The following is a 17,840-nucleotide window of genomic DNA, read 5'->3' on the forward strand; positions in this document are numbered from 1 at the left end:
CGGAAAGAGAGAGAGCAAAATAACCTGGGAATGCCGACAGAGTGAGGAATGATCTTTATTGGGAATTGGCTGATTCTGACAGTTTCACAAAGAGGGTAGAATCAGAGTCCGGGTTGTGCAGTCAGTTGGAGGCGATGATTTGTTGGATCCACTGGTTGTACATACAGACTTTGACGAAGACACTCGGATGATTCTTCATGGCACAGTCGTAACCCCAGGAAGTAATCCCTTGTAGAACCCCATCACACACCACAGGTCCCCCCGAGTCCCCCTGCAGGAGAAACAACATTGACTGTAATTTACAACGAAATCCAGAGTGGCAATTTGATGACCATCCAGTACTGAGAGAGTACCGCACTGTCAGAGGGTCAGTGCTGAGAGAGTACCGCACTGTCAGAGGGTCAGTACTGAGGGAGTGCCGCACTGTCAGAGGGTCAGTACTGAGGGAGTGCTGCACTGTCAGAGGGTCAGTGCTGAGGGAGTGCTGCACTGTCAGAGGGTCAGTACTGAGGGAGTGCTGCACTGTCAGAGGGTCAGTACTGAGGGAGTGCTGCACTGTCAGAGGGTCAGTACTGAGGGAGTGCCGCACTGTCAGAGAGCCAGTACTGAGGCAGTGCTGCACTGTCAGAGGGTCAGTACTGAGGGAGTGCTGCACTGTCAGAGGGTCAGTACTGAGGGAGTGCTGCACTGTCAGAGGGTCAGTACTGAGGGAGTGCTGCACTGTCAGAGGGTCAGTACTGAGGGAGTGCTACACTGTCAGAGGGTCAGTGCTGAGGGAGCACTGCACTGTCAGAGGGTCAGTACTGAGGGAGTGCTGCACTGTCAGAGGGTCAGTACTGAGGGAGTGCCGCACTGTCAGAGGGTCAGTACTGAGGGAGTGCCGCACTGTCAGAGGGTCAGTTCTGAGGGAGTGCTGCACTGTCAGAGGGTCAGTGCTGAGGGAGTGCTGCACTGTCAGAGAGTCAGTACTGAGGGAGTGCTGCACTGTCAGAGGGTCAGTACTGAGGGAGCGCCGCACTGTCAGAGAGTCAGTACTGAGGGAGTGCCGCACTGTCAGAGGGTCAGTACTGAGGGAGTGCTGCACTGTCAGAGGGTCAGTACTGAGGGAGTGCTGCACTGTCAGAGGGTCAGTACTGAGGGAGTGCCGCACTGTCAGAGGGTCAGTGCTGAGGAAGTGCCGCACTGTGGGAGGGTCAGTACTGAGGGAGTGCCGCACTGTCAGAGGGTCAGTGCTGAGGGAGTGCCGCACTGTGAGAGGGTCAGTACTGAGGGAGTGCTGCACTGTCAGAGGGTCAGTGCTGAGATGGTGCTGCACTGTCAGAGGGTCAGTACTGAGGGAGTGCTGCACTGTCAGAGGGTCAGTACTGAGGGAGTGCCGCACTGTCAGAGGGTCAGTACTGAGGGAGTGCCGCACTGTCAGAGGGTCAGTGCTGAGGGAGTGCCGCACTATCAGAGGGTCAGTACTGAGGGAGTGCCGCACTGTCAGAGGGTGGGCACTGATGTTTCGGTGTACCCTGTCAGTGTGTTGAGTCGTTTACCTGGCAGGTACTCTTTCCTCCCTCCCAGAATCCGGAGCAGAACATGTTCTCGGTGAAATAAGGTGGATAGGCTCTCCGACAATCAGCGTCCGGCAGGATGGGCTGGTTCAGGCACTGCAGGACATCCGGATACTGAACTGGAAGGATGAGGGATTGGTCAGCACGATCTGATCCCAGAGTGAATCTTCGCCTCCCACTGGCATGAGAGTGAATTACTCAGTATTCCTGTTCAATTAGTGTGTTCATAGAATCCCTGCAGATGGAGGCCATTCAGCCCATTGGGTCTGCACCAACCACAATCCCACCCAGGCCCTTTCCCTGCCACCACACGTATCGACCCTGCTAGCTCCCCTGGCACTAAGTGACAATTTAGCACGGCCAATCCACCTAACTCACACATCTTGGGTGGCACAGTGGCACAGTGGTTAGCACTGCTGCCTCACAGCGCCAGGGACCCAGGTTCAATTCTGGCTTCAGGTCACTGTCTGAGGGCAGGTTTGCACATTCTCCCCGTGTCTGCGTGGGTTTCCTCCGGGTGCACCAGTTTCCTCCCATGGTCCAAAGATCTGCGGGTTAGTTGGATTGGCTATGCTAAATTGCCCCCTTAGTGTCCGGGGAATTCGCAGGGTAAATATGTGGGGTTACAGGAATGGGACAGTACCTGGGTGGGATTACTGTTGGTGCAGGCTTGATGAGCCAAATGGCCCCCTTCTGCAGATTCTATGATCTTTGGACTGTGGGAGGAAACCGGAGCACCTGGAGGAAACCCACGCAGACACGGGGAGAACATGCAAACTCCACACAGACAGTGACCCAAGCCGGGAATTGAACCCAGGTCCCAGGTGCTGTGAGGCAGCAGTGCTAACCACTGTGCCACCATGTTGTGTAAGGACCATACACTGGGATCCAGCCCTACTCGCTGATATACAAAGGAGATATTCAACTGTTGTTGTCATCAGAATGGAGAGCCTCGGGGCGGACCCACTCAGCCAGGGGAGCGGAGTTCATCCAGAAAGCCTGGTGGCAGGCCGGAGAATGGCAAGGGAATTTGTGATAGGATTAAATTTCAATGCAATTGAACTCTGAATGACCTCAGCATTTAAAGCACTGCGAGGTCACAGTGCTAACGGTCCCGGTCAAATTGATGAGTGATTGAGAAGCAGAATACTTCCTTATTGCAGAGGGTAACCTCTTATTGATAGCAATAAAATAACAACAAAAACTTGAATTTATATGGAACCATTGCCAGAGATCCCAAAATTCTTTGCAAAAGCATTAGCAAAGCTAACTTTGACTCTGACCAACATGGTGAGATGTTAAGGACATGTAAAAAAAGCTCAGACAAAAAGGCAAGTTTTAAAAGGAGAAAGAGGGAGAGAGAGAGAGGTGGAGAGGTTTAGGGAGGGAATCCCAGAGTTTAGGGCCCCTCAGGCAGCTGAAGGCACGGCCGCCAATGGCGGAGCGATGGGAATCGGGGATGCTCAAGAGGCCGGAATTGGAGGAGCGCAGAGACCTCGGAGGGTTATAGGGGCTGGAGGAGGTGAGAGAGATAGGGAGGGTTGTAGGGACTGGAGGAGGTTACAGAGATAGGGAGGGTTGTAGGAACTGGAGGAGGTTACAGAGATAGGGAGGGTTGTAGGGACTGGAGGAAGTTACAGAGATCGGGAGGGTTGCAGGGACTGGAGGGGGTTAAAGAGCTAGGGAGAGGTGTAGGGGCTGACAGAGATAGGGAGTGTTGTAGGGGCTGGAAGAGGTTACAGAGAAAGGGAGGGGTGTAGGGGCTGGAGGACGTTACAGAGGTAGGGAAGGATGTAGGGGCTGAAGGAGGTTACAGAGATAGGGAGGGTTGTAGGGGCTGGAGGATGTTACAGACATAGGGAGGGTTATAGGGGCTGGAGAAGGTTGCAGAGAGAGGGAGGGTTGTAGGGACTGGAGGAGGTTACAGAGATAGGGTGGGTTGGGGTAGGGACTGGAGTAGGTTACAGAGATAGGGAGGGCTGTAGGGGCTGGAGGAGGTTACAGAGATAGGGAGAGTTTTAGAGGCTGGAGGAGGTTACAGAGATAGGGAGGGTTGTAGGGGCTGGAGAAGGTTGCAGAGAGAGGGAGGGTTGTAGGGACTGGAGGAGGTTACAGAGATAGGGAGGGTTGGGGTAGGGACTGGAGTAGGTTACGGAGATAGGGAGGGGTGTAGGGGCTGGAGGAGGTTACAGAGATAGGGAGAGTTTTAGAGGCTGGAGGAAGTTACAGAGATAGGGAGGGTTGTAGGGGCTGGAGGAGGTTACAGAGATAGGGAAGGGTGTAGGGGCTGGAGGAGGTTACAGAGATAGGGAGGGGTATGGGGGATTGGAAAGATTTAAAGGCAATGATGAAGTTGTTAAAATCCAGTTGAACGGAAGTGTGTGGAGATCAGGGAGTACAGGTGAGTGGGACTAATACAGGGAGACTGGGACTAATACAGGGAGACTGGGACTAATACAGGGAGACCAGGACTAATACAGGGAGACTGGGACTAATACAGGGATACTGGGACTAATACATGGGAGATTGGGACTAATACATGGGATAGGGAGAAGCTGGGATTGCTCTCCTCGGAGCGGGGAAGGTTAAGGGGGAGATTGAATCGAGGTGTTCAGAATCATGAGGGGGGCGCGGGGTTTGGATGGAGTGAATGAGGAGAAAGTGTTTCCAGTGACAGGAGGCTCGGTAACCAGAGGGGACACAGATTGAAGAGAATCGGGAAAAGAACCAGAGGGGGGAGATGAGGAGAACTTTATTTTGGACACACAGCAAGTTGTTGTGATCTGGAAGGCGCTGCCTGACAGGGCGGTGGAAGCAGATTCAACAGGAACTTTCAAAAGGGGCAATTGGGGAAATACTGGAAGGGGGGGAATTTACAGGGATGTGGCAGGGGTCGGGGGGGAGGTGGGAAAGAAGAGGGTGAATAATTGGATCGATCTTACAGAGCGATGGCAGAGGAATCCTTTTCAGTCCAGTGAATCTCGTCCGCAATGCTCCCTGAGGCAGGGAATGGTCTCCAGGAGGCAATGACGGACATGTATCCGGAGCGACTGGACTGGCAATTCTTCCTGCTTGATTCTACACTCCCTCCCCCTCGCTCCCTCCCTCCTTGCTCCTTCTTTCTCCCTCTCCCTCCCTCCCTCCCTCTCCCTCCATCCCTCTATCTCCCTCTCCCTCCTCTATCCCTCGCTCTCCCTCCCTCTCCCACTCTCCATCCGTCTCCCTCCCTCTCCTTCCCTCTCCCTCCCTCTCCTTCCTTCCTTCTCCATCCCTCTCCCTCCCTGCCTCTCCCTCTCTAATACATGGGATAGGAAGAAGCTGGGATTGCTCTCCTCGGAGCGGGGAAGGTTAAGGGGGAGATTGAATCCCTCTCCCTCCCTCCCCCTCCATCCCTACCTCTCCCTCCCTACTTCTCCCTCCCTACCTCTCCATCCCTCTTCCTCCCTCCTTCTCCCTCCCTTCCTCTCCCACTTTCCATCCCTCTCCCTCGCTCTCCCTCCCTCCCTCTCTCTCCTTCACCCTCCCTCCCTCTCCCTCCCTCCCTCCCTCTCCCACCCTCCATCCCTCTCCCTCGCTCTCCCTCCCTCCTTCTCACTCCCTCCCTCTCCCTTCCTCACCCTCCTGCCCTCTTCTCTCCCTCACCCTCCCTCCCGCTCCTTCCCTCTCCCTCCCTCTGCCCCTTTCCCTTCCTCTCCATCCCTCTCCCTCCCTCCTTCTCCCTCCCTTCCTCTCCCACTTTCCATCCCCCTCCCTCGCTCTCCCTCCCTCCCTCTCCCTCCTTCACCCTCCCTCCCTCTCCCTCCCTCCCTCCCTCTCCCACCCTCCATCCCTCTCCCTCGCTCTCCCTCCCTCCTTCTCACTCCCTCCCTCTCCCTTCCTCACCCTCCTGCCCTCTCTCTCTCCCTCACCCTCCCTCCCGCTCCTTCCCTCTCCCTCCCTCTACCCCTTTCCCTTCCTCTCCCTCCCTCTCCTTCCCTTGGTCTCCCACCTCTTCCCTCCCACTATCCCATCCAGACCCGCGTACATTAATGCCGGTCCAATCCCCCTCTGCTCACCTCTCCCGCCTTCCTCCATCACACTCCTTACCTCCATTCGTCAAGAGGTTACCCCAGCCAGAGGTGGTACACAGGCTGCCAGCCCTGGGGCACGGCTGGGCAGAGGGATGGGACTGACGAACTGGTTGAAGGTGGCCGGCGAGGCGAGTTTGAGCAACATGATGTCGTTGTTGAGGTTGATCCGGTTGTAGTCAGGGTGGGCAATGGCTTTGGCAACTTGGATTCTCTGCTCCGTGCCCTCTGGGTACCGGAGATTGTGCTCCCCAAGGTGCGCCACCAGGATACTGGCTCTGGATATCAAACAGCAAGGACACAGACTGTCACTCTGCGAGTCTCCATTCCCGACCTTCAACCTACGCCCTCTAGTTTTAGACTCCCTTCCTTTGGGAAAAGATATTGACTATCTAGCTGATCTGTGCCCCTCATTATTTTATAAACCTCTATAAGATCACCCCTAAGCCTCCTTATAATTCAAACCATCAAGTCCCGGTAGCATCCTAGTAAATCTTTTCTGCACTCAATTCAGGCCTTGGGTGTCTGTCTGTGCGGAGTTTGCACATTCTCCCCGTGTCTGCGTGGGTTTCCTCCGGGTGCTCCGGTTTTCTCCCTGTCATATCCGGCCTAGCTCTCTGGAACAGCATCTCACCTGGCTGCACTCTCTCCGTAACCCTGCACCTCCTTCCCGTCCAGTTAACGATGCTATTCCCCTTTGGGAGGCCTCGATTGATTCTGCCTCCCCCACGCTCTCTCAAACAGCGCCTTCCCAATCATAACCCCTCACTGGGAGATAAAGTTTCTCCCCGTGACTCCATCGAGCCTTTCACCTTCAATCTGTGTCCCGCCCCCCCCCCCCCCCCCGTCTGGTTCCTGTGCTGTAATTTTCTTTATTCTTTGCTCTTCCCTTTCCCCGGGGAGGACAAACCCGGATTCTCCAATCAATCCACGTCACTGAAGTCCCACATACCTGAAACCATTCTCTTCAATAATTCTCCTCCCCCTCTCTTTCTCTCTCTCTAACACTCCACATCCTTCCTACAGTGAGCAAAATACCACAGTGGGATGAATTCAGTGTTTTATACCTGCTGGTCTCTGTCTGTTTTACTCCTCCTGTTAACTTTGACACTGTTTTAACCCTGAATTCTGAGTCTCTCCCTCTAACAGGATCAGTGAAAGAATCTGAGGGGGTTTCGTGTCAAACTTCCCCCCTCTCTTCCGCCTGTCACTCATCTGGAGTTTTGCCCCAGTTCAGGGATTTTTAAGGAGAGATGAACATCGGAATTCTACCGTCCCGCCGCCACGGGAATCGGAGTGGGCAAGAGGCGGACAACGTTGACTTCGGGCGGGAGTTTCCGGACTCGGGACCGAGCGAGGCTGTCAGATCCTGCCCCAAGAGTCTACCTCGGGTTTTGGGAGGGTGGGTGCCCATGTTGTGGTACAGGGGAGGCGCTGGCCTGGTGGTATTATCGCTCGACTATTCGTCCAGAAACTTAGCTAATGTTCTGGGGACCCGGGTTCGAATCCCACCACGGCAGCTGGTGGAATTTGAATTCAATAAAAAAAATCTTGAATTAAGAATCTACTGATGATCATGGAAACCATTGTTGGAGAAACCCGCTCCCACTGTGTGTTTCAATGTTAGTGATTTTCTGTCTGACTGGGTCACTGCCTATGTGTGTGTGTGGGTCACTGTCTATGTGTGTGTGGGTCACTGCTTATGTGTGTGGGTCAGTGTTGATGTGTGTGGGTCAGTGTTGGTGTGTGTGGGTCAGTGTTGGTGTGTGTGTGGGTCAGTGTTGATGTGTGTGGGTCAGTGTTGGTGTGTGTGGGGGTCAGTGTTGATATGTGTGGGTCACTGTTGGTGTGTGGGTCAGTGTTGATTAGTGTGTATCACTATTGGTGTGTATGTGGGTCACTGTTGATATGTGTGGGTCACTGTTGGTGTGTGGGTCAGTGTTGATGAGTGTGTGTCACTGTTGGTGTGTGGGTCAGTGTTGATGTGTGTGTGTGTCAGTGTTGGTGTGTGGGTCAGTGTTGATGTGTGTGTGGGTTAGTGTTGATGTGTGTGTGTGTGTCACTGTTGGTGTGTGGGTCAGTGTTGATGTGTGTGTGGGTCAGTGTTGATGTGTGTGTGGGTCAGTGTTGGTGTGTGTGTGGGTCAGTGTTGGTGTGTGTGTGGGTCAGTGTTGGTGTGTGTGTGTCACTGTTGGTGTGTGGGTCAGTGTTGATGTGTGTGTGTCAGTGTTGATGTGTGTGTGTGTCAGTGTTGATGTGTGTGTGGGTCAGTGTTGGTGTGTGTGTGGGTCAGTGTTGGTGTGTGTGTGGGTCACTGTTGGTGTGTGTGTGGGTCAGTGTTGGTGTGTGTGTGGGTCAGTGTTGGTGTGTGTGTGGGTCAGTGTTGGTGTGTGTGTGGGTCAGTGTTGGTGTGTGTGTGGGTCAGTGTTGATGTGTGTGTGGGTCAGTGTTGGTGTGTAGGTCACTGTTGGTGTGTGTGTGGGTCAGTGTTGATGTGTGTGTGGGTCAGTGTTGATGAGTGTGTGGGTCAGTGTTGGTGTGTGTGTGGGTCAGTGTTGATGTGTGTGTGGGTCAGTGTTGGTGTGTAGGTCAGTGTTGATGTGTGTGTGGGTCACTGTTGGTGTGTGTGTGGGTCAGTGTTGGTGTGTGGGTCAGTGTTGATGTGTGTGTGGGTCAGTGTTGATGTGTGTGTGGGTCAGTGTTGATGTGTGTGTGGGTCAGTGTTGGTGTGTGTGTGGGTCAGTGTTGGTGTGTGTGTGGGTCAGTGTTGGTGTGTGTGTGGGTCAGTGTTGGTGTGTGTGTGGGTCAGTGTTGGTGTGTGTGTGGGTCAGTGTTGGTGTGTGTGTGGGTCAGTGTTGGTGTGTGGGTCAGTGTTGGTGTGTGTGTGGGTCAGTGTTGGTGTGTGTGTGGGTCAGTGTTGGTGTGTGTGTGGGTCAGTGTTGGTGTGTGTGTGGGTCAGTGTTGGTGTGTGTGTGGGTCAGTGTTGGTGTGTGTGTGGGTCAGTGTTGGTGTGTGGGTCAGTGTTGATGTGTGTGTAGGTCAGTGTTGGTGTGTGGGTCAGTGTTGATGTGTGTGTGGGTCAGTGTTGATGTGTGTGTGGGTCACTGTTGGTGTGTGTGTGGGTCAGTGTTGGTGTGTGTGTGGGTCAGTATTGGTGTGTGTGTGGGTCAGTGTTGATGTGTGTGTGGGTCAGTGTTGGTGTGTGTGTGGGTCAGTGTTGGTGTGTGTGTGGGTCAGTGTTGGTGTGTGTGTGGGTCAGTGTTGGTGTGTGTGTGGGTCAGTGTTGGTGTGTGGGTCAGTGTTGGTGTGTGTGTGGGTCAGTGTTGGTGTGTAGGTCAGTGTTGATGAGTGTGTGGGTCAGTGTTGGTGTGTGTGTGGGTCAGTGTTGGTGTGTGTGTGGGTCAGTGTTGGTGTGTGTGTGGGTCAGTGTTGGTGTGTAGGTCAGTGTTGATGAGTGTGTGGGTCAGTGTTGATGTGTGTGTGGGTCAGTGTTGGTGTGTGTGTGGGTCAGTGTTGGTGTGTGTGTGGGTCAGTGTTGATGTGTGTGTGGGTCAGTGTTGGTGTGTAGGTCAGTGTTGATGTGTGTGTGGGTCAGTGTTGGTGTGTGGGTCAGTGTTGATGTGTGTGTGGGTCAGTGTTGGTGTGTGTGTGGGTCAGTGTTGGTGTGTGGGTCAGTGTTGATGTGTGTGTGGGTCAGTGTTGATGAGTGTGTGGGTCAGTGTTGGTGTGTGTGTGGGTCAGTGTTGGTGTGTGTGTGGGTCAGTGTTGGTGTGTAGGTCAGTGTTGATGTGTGTGTGGGTCAGTGTTGGTGTGTGTGTGGGTCAGTGTTGGTGTGTGGGTCAGTGTTGATGTGTGTGTGGGTCAGTGTTGGTGTGTGGGTCAGTGTTGGTGTGTGTGTGGGTCAGTGTTGATGTGTGTGTGTGTCACTGTTGGTGTGTGGGTCAGTGTTGATGTGTGTGTGGGTCAGTGTTGATGTGTGTGTGGGTCAGTGTTGGTGTGTGTGGGTCAGTGTTGGTGTGTGTGTGGGTCAGTGTTGGTGTGTGTGTGGGTCAGTGTTGATGTGTGTGTGGGTCAGTGTTGGTGTGTAGGTCAGTGTTGATGTGTGTGTGGGTCAGTGTTGGTGTGTGGGTCAGTGTTGATGTGTGTGTGGGTCAGTGTTGGTGTGTGTGTGGGTCAGTGTTGGTGTGTGGGTCAGTGTTGATGTGTGTGTGGGTCAGTGTTGATGAGTGTGTGGGTCAGTGTTGGTGTGTGTGTGGGTCAGTGTTGGTGTGTGTGTGGGTCAGTGTTGGTGTGTGTGTGGGTCAGTGTTGGTGTGTAGGTCAGTGTTGATGTGTGTGTGGGTCAGTGTTGATGTGTGTGTGGGTCAGTGTTGGTGTGTGTGTGGGTCAGTGTTGGTGTGTGTGTGGGTCAGTGTTGGTGTGTGTGTGGGTCAGTGTTGGTGTGTGTGTGGGTCAGTGTTGGTGTGTAGGTCAGTGTTGATGTGTGTGTGGGTCAGTGTTGGTGTGTGGGTCAGTGTTGATGTGTGTGTGGGTCAGTGTTGGTGTGTGTGTGGGTCAGTGTTGATGTGTGTGTGGGTCAGTGTTGGTGTGTGTGTGGGTCAGTGTTGGTGTGTGTGTGGGTCAGTGTTGGTGTGTGTGTGGGTCAGTGTTGATGAGTGTGTGTCACTGTTGGTGTGTGGGTGTCTGTAGCTATCTGTAAACTCACGGTTGGTAGCAGTGAGCCGCTGACACGATCCAGTGCTGGTTTATCAGGGAGCCGCCACACCAGCGATAGCCGCTATAGGTCAGGAAAACCTGCCAGGGCTGAGAGTGCGGGAAACACTCATTCCCATTGATAATCTTCTCATCCCCAGAGGCTGCGGCTGAGTGGAGGGAAAATGGAGAGAGTGAGTGTCATCTTCCAACTGCACACACACTCACTCACTCACACTCACACACACCCTCACTCACACTCACACACACCCTCACTCACACTCACACACACCCTCACTCACACTCACACACCCTCACTCACACTCACACACCCTCACTCACACTCACACACCCTCACTCACACTCACACACACCCTCACTCACACTCACACACACCCTCACTCACACTCACACACACCCTCACTCACACACACCCTCACTCACACTCACACACCCTCACACACACACACCCTCACTCACACTCACTCACACCCTCACTCACACTCACACTCACACACCCTCACTCACACTCACACACACCCTCACTCACACTCACACACACCCTCACTCACACTCACACACCCTCACACACACACACCCTCACTCACACTCACTCACACCCTCACACTCACACTCACACACCCTCACTCACACTCATACACACCCTCACTCACACTCACTCACACCCTCACTCACACTCACTCACACCCTCACTCACACTCACTCACACCCTCACTCACACTCACACACCCTCACTCACACTCCCACTCACACACCCTCACTCACACACACCCTCACTCACACACACCCTCACTCACACTCACACACCCTCACTCACACTCCCACACCCTCACTCACACACACCCTCACTCACACACACCCTCACTCACACTCACACACCCTCACTCACACTCATACACACCCTCACTCACATCATACACACCCTCACTCACACTCACTCACACTCACACACACCCTCACTCACACTCCTACACACCCTCACTCACACTCACTCACACCCTCACTCACACCCTCACTCACACCCTCACTCACACACACCCTCACTCACACTCACACACACCCTCACTCACACTCACACACACCCTCACTCACACTCACTCACACCCTCACTCACACACACCCTCACTCACACTCACACACACCCTCACTCACACTCACTCACACCCTCACTCACACTCACTCACACCCTCACTCACACACACACACTCATACACACCCTCACTCACACTCACACACACCCTCACTCACACTCACACACACCCTCACTCACACTCACACACACCCTCACTCACACTCACACACACCCTCACTCACACTCACACACCCTCACTCACACTCACACACCCTCACTCACACTCACACACCCTCACTCACACTCACACACACCCTCACTCACACTCACACACCCTCACTCACACTCACACACACCCTCACTCACACTCACACACACCCTCACTCACACTCACACACACCCTCACTCACACACACCCTCACTCACACTCACACACCCTCACACACACACACCCTCACTCACACTCACTCACACCCTCACTCACACTCACACTCACACACCCTCACTCACACTCACACACACCCTCACTCACACTCACACACACCCTCACTCACACTCACACACCCTCACACACACACACCCTCACTCACACTCACTCACACCCTCACACTCACACTCACACACCCTCACTCACACTCATACACACCCTCACTCACACTCACTCACACCCTCACTCACACTCACTCACACCCTCACTCACACTCACTCACACCCTCACTCACACTCACACACCCTCACTCACACTCATACACACCCTCACACACTCACACACCCTCACACACAAACACCCTCACTCACACTCCCACTCACACACCCTCACTCACACACACCCTCACTCACACACACCCTCACTCACACACACCCTCACTCACACTCACACACCCTCACTCACACTCATACACCCTCACTCACACTCATACACACCCTCACTCACATCATACACACCCTCACTCACACTCACTCACACTCACACACACCCTCACTCACACTCCTACACACCCTCACTCACACTCACTCACACCCTCACTCACACCCTCACTCACACCCTCACTCACACACACCCTCACTCACACTCACACACACCCTCACTCACACTCACACACACCCTCACTCACACTCACTCACACCCTCACTCACACTCATACACACCCTCACACACTCACACACCCTCACACACACACACCCTCACTCACACTCCCACTCACACACCCTCACTCACACACACCCTCACTCACACACACCCTCACTCACACTCACACACCCTCACTCACACTCATACACCCTCACTCACACTCATACACACCCTCACTCACATCATACACACCCTCACTCACACTCACTCACACTCACACACACCCTCACTCACACTCCTACACACCCTCACTCACACTCACTCACACCCTCACTCACACCCTCACTCACACCCTCACTCACACACACCCTCACTCACACTCACACACACCCTCACTCACACTCACACACACCCTCACTCACACTCACTCACACCCTCACTCACACACACCCTCACTCACACTCACACACACCCTCACTCACACTCACTCACACCCTCACTCACACTCACTCACACCCTCACTCACACACACACACTCATACACACCCTCACTCACACTCATACACACCATCACTCACACTCACACACCCTCACTCACACTCATACACACCCTCACTCACACTCATACACACCCTCACTCACACTCACACACACCCTCACTCACACTCACACACACCCTCACTCACACTCACACACCCTCACTCACACTCACTCACACCCTCACTCACACTCACACACCCTCACTCACATCATACACACCCTCACTCACACTCACACACACCCTCACTCACAATTCACACACACCCTCACTCACACACACCCTCACTCACACACACCCTCACTCACACACACCCTCACTCACACACACCCTCACTCACACACACACACCCTCACTCACACACACCCTCACTCACATACACAGACGCCCTCACATTCCCACTCTCACACACACACAGACTTGCATTCAAGAACAATTTAGCATGGCCAATCCACCTAACCTGCACATCTTTGGACTGTGGGAGGAAACCAGAGCACCCGGAGGAACCCACGCAGATACAGGGATGACATGCAGACTCCACACAGAGTTTCTTACACACTCCTTGTCTCTGTACCCTCCTCCAGCCTGTACAACCACAGGTGGCACAGTGGTTGGCACTGCTGCCTCACAGCGCCAGGGACCTGGGTTCGATTCCCGGCTTGGGTCACTGCCTGTGCGGATTCTGAGTGGTCTCCCCGTGTCTGCGTGGGTTTCTTCCGGGTGCTCCGGTTTCCTCTCACAGTCCCAAAGACGTGCTGGTTAGGGTGCATTGGCCGTGCTAAATTCTCCCTCAGTGTAGCTGAACAGGCGCCGGAGTGTGGCGACTAGGGGATTTTCACAGTAACTTCATTACAGTGTTAATGTAAGCCTGCTTGTGACTAATAAATTAGCTTCAACTTTCTCAGTCACCCAAGGCTGGAATTCCTGGCACTGTGAGGCAGCAGTGCTAACCACTGTGCTGCCCGTGGTTGTACAGGCTGGAGGAGGGTACAGAGACAAGGAGTGTGTAAGAAACAGGGTTAATCTCAGGCTGTTTCCAGGGAGACGGATGCAGAGGGAAAGGAATATAGTCGCACAAAGAACAAAGAACAGTGCAGCACAGGAACAGGCCCTCCAAGCCTGCACCGATCGCACTGTCCTATCTAGACCAATCGCCTGTATCCCTCTATACCCCGCCTGTTCACGTCTATCCAGATAAGTTATAAATGTCGCTAACATGTCTGCCTCAACCACCTCACTTGGCCGTGCATTCCAGGCCCCCACACCCTCTGGGTAAAAAAAAACTTCCCCCGCACATCTCCACTGAACCTCCCCCCCCCCCTCCCCTCCCCTCCCCCCCTTCCCCCCCTGTGAGCAGGAGGAGAAATGTAGAGTCAGCGTGTTGTTTCAGGCTCAGTCTCAGAGCTGTTTAATATTTAAAAATTAAAATCTACAAATTGAATTTTAAAAACTGCATTAAATCCAACAAGGCCCCAGTGAAATTTGAACTCACAACCCCAGGTTAACAAGACCTATGCTCCAACCCCTGAGCTATAGCATACGCACCTGTATATACACACTCCCTCACACACCACGCACACTCACACACACACGCACGAACCACGCACACTCACACGCACGCAAATACACACACATGCGCACACACCCACTCTCACACACACACTCTCACAAGTTTCAGGTTTTTAGGTGTCCAGATCACCAACAACCTGTCCTGGTCCCCCCATGCCGACACTATAGTTAAGAAAGCTCACCAACTCCTCTACTTTTTCAAAAGACTAAGGAACTTTGACATGTCAGCTACGACTCTCACCAACCTTTACAGATGCACCATAGAAAGCATCCTTTCTGGTTGTATCACAGCTTGGTATGGCTCCTGCTCTGCCCAAGAACATAAGAAACTACGAAAGGTTGTGAATGTAGCCCAATCCATCACTCAAACCAGCCTCCCATCCATTGACTCTGTCTACACTTCCCGCTGCCTCGGAAAAGCAGCCAGCATAATTAAGGACCCCACGCACCCCGGACATTCTCTCTTCCACCTTCTTCCTTCAGGAAAAAGATGCAAAAGTCTGAGGTCACGTACCAACCGACTCAAGAACAGCTTCTTCCCTGCTGCTGTCAGACTTTTGAATGGACCTACCTTGCATTAAGTTGATCTTTCGTTACACGCTAGCTATGACTGTAACACTACATTCTGCACCCTCTCCTTTCCTTCTCTATGAACGGTATGTTTTGTCTGTATAGCGCGTAAGAAACAATACTTTTCATTGCATGTTAATACATGTGACAATAATAAATCAAATCAAACACACAAACACACACACAAACACACACACACACACACACAAACACACACACACACAAACACACACACACACACACACACACATTACAGTCTGTCTGAGATTGTACCTGCAGCCCCCAGAAGTAAGGTGAAGATAAAAACTTCCATCTTACAGTGCACTGTGATATTCCAATAAGTCTCCTCTCTTTAAATAGAGCCGCCAGCATCAGACCCAGCCAGCAAATGCAGATAATAATTGATCCGATTTTAAACTTCATTCCAGGACTCTACCCATTAGGACGAGATAGCCACAGCTGCGAGTCTCAGCTACGTATTAATACGTTAGCCCCGATACGAGTCTAATCTTCAATCAATCATCATTTACTGAACACACAGGTGCTAACTCTCACACGCACGAGGTGCAGGGGTGTTACAACAGAAAGCTGCATTTCGATAGCGCCCTGCATAGAATAAAAACCTGCTTCGCAGGAATGTTGTCAAATAAAACTGTTGTCAGGTTCGGCGGGGATGGGGGAGATGTTAATTTGATTTTGATTTGATTTTGATTTGATTTATTATTGTCACATGTATTGGGATACAGTGAAAAGTGATCTTTCTTGCGTGCTATACAGACAAAGCATACCGTTCATAGAGATGGAAAGGAGAGGGTGCAGAATGTAGTGTTATAGTCATAGCTAGGGTGTAGAGAAAGATCAACTCAATGCGAGGTAAGTCCATTCAAAAGTCTGATGGCAGCAGGGAAGAAGCTGTTCTTGAGTCGGTTGGTGCGTGATCTCAGACTTTTGTATCTTTTTCCCGACGGAATGAGGTGGAAGAGAGAATGTCCGGGGTGTGTGGGGTCCTTGATTATGCCGGCTGCTTTCCCGAGGCAGCGGGAAGTGTAGACAGAGTCAATGGATGGGAGGCTGGTTTGCGTGATGGATTGGGCTACATTCACAACCCTTTGTAGTTTTATGCAGTCTTGGGCAGAGCAGGAGCCCAGACCAAGCTGTGATACACCCAGAAAGAATGCTTTCTATGGTGCATCTGTAAAAGTTGGTGAGAGTTGGAGTGGACATGCCAAATTTCCTAAATTTGGACTCCAGTGTGATCCGCGGCAAAGCCGGTTTCGGTAAGCGTCTGCAGGACGAGGGACGTCAGTGTCGGTGAACAGGAGGCTGAGCTGCAGACACTGCGATGCTGCGGCCAAGTCCTGGAACATTGCCCCCATTAGCCTGCAGCATTCCGATCTGGTGAGTGCTCAGAGATAGGGAGTTCTGGCAGCTGGCGAGGCTGGGGGTTGCGGGGAGGAGCGTAATGGAGAATGTTGCAATGGAAGAGTTTCATCCTTTATCCCAATAGGTTCCAGGTTATATGCAAGCGGGCGTGAGAATGGCAGGGTGGGTGAGCAACCCTGACCCCGGCACCATGGTGCAGGGAGGCAGTAAAGCGGGGGAGTAAATAGGAATGAGGTGGGTAGCGGGCGACAGTATAGCCAGGAGGTTAGTCAGATCCATCCACAGATCCGTCAGATCCATCCGCAGATCCGTCAGATCCATCCGCAGATCCGTCAGATCCATCCGCAGATCCGTCACAGCCATCCGCAGATCCGTCAGATCCATCCGCAGATCCGTCAGATCCATCCGCAGCCGAGAGTGTTTCCTGCCCAGTGCCAGGGTTTTGTTTTTATTCATTCATTTGTGGGACATGGGCATCGCTGGCTGGGCCCAGCATTTATTGCCCATCCCTAGTTACCCTTGAGAAGGTGGTGGTGAGCTGCCTTCTTGAATCGCTGCAGTCCACGTGCTGTGGGTTGACCCACAATGCCGTTAGGGAGGGAATTCCAGGATTTTGACCCAGCAATAGCGAAGGAACGGCCGATATATTTCCAAGTCAGGATGGTGAGTGGCTTGAAGGGGAACTTCCAGGTGATGGCGTTCCTGTGTTCCTGCTGCCCTTGTCCTTCTAGATGGAAGTGGTTATGGGTTTGGAAGATGGTGTCTAAGGATCTTTGATGAATTGCTGCAGTGGTTAGCACTGATGCCTCACAGCACCAGGGACCTGAGTTCAATTCCTGGCTTGGGTTACTGTCTGCATGTTCTCCCCGTGTCTGCATGGGTTTCCTCTGGGTGCTCCGGTTTCCTCCCACAGTCCGAAAGACGTGCTGGTTAGGGTGCATTGACCGTGCTAAATTCTCCCTCAGTGTCACCGAACAGGGCTGGAGTGTTGCGACTAGGAGATTTTCACAGTAACTTCATTGTAGTGTTAATGTAAGCCCACTTGTGATACTCATAAATAAACTAAACTTAAGGATATCTTCTTGGAACTGGGGAAGGGTGTGAAATGGGAGAAAAAGATCCCATGGCCACAGTCCATGTGGGCACAAATGCTATGGCTCGGAATTTTGGGAAGTTTGGAGCTAAATGAACAGCAGAATCATAATGTTGCTAATCTTTGGATAACTACCTGAGCCATAAGCAAATTGGTGTAACATAAATAAGATTATTATTAATAAGAACATAGGAGGAATAATGGGGTA

General features: G+C 52.6%; 1 protein-coding gene and 1 pseudogene across 1 annotated transcript in view; both read right to left on the bottom strand.

Moving 5' to 3' along the window:
• LOC144508728 (transmembrane protease serine 9-like) overlaps window positions 1–17,840 on the bottom strand; it is a 49,841-nt gene that overhangs the window by 18,121 nt on the left and 13,880 nt on the right. The gene's annotated exons all lie outside the window — the stretch shown is intronic.
• LOC144508374 (trypsin-like) lies at window positions 122–15,469 on the bottom strand (annotated as a pseudogene).

This window comes from Mustelus asterias, chromosome 20, assembly GCF_964213995.1.
Source record: "Mustelus asterias chromosome 20, sMusAst1.hap1.1, whole genome shotgun sequence".
NCBI classification, from domain to species: domain Eukaryota; kingdom Metazoa; phylum Chordata; class Chondrichthyes; order Carcharhiniformes; family Triakidae; genus Mustelus; species Mustelus asterias.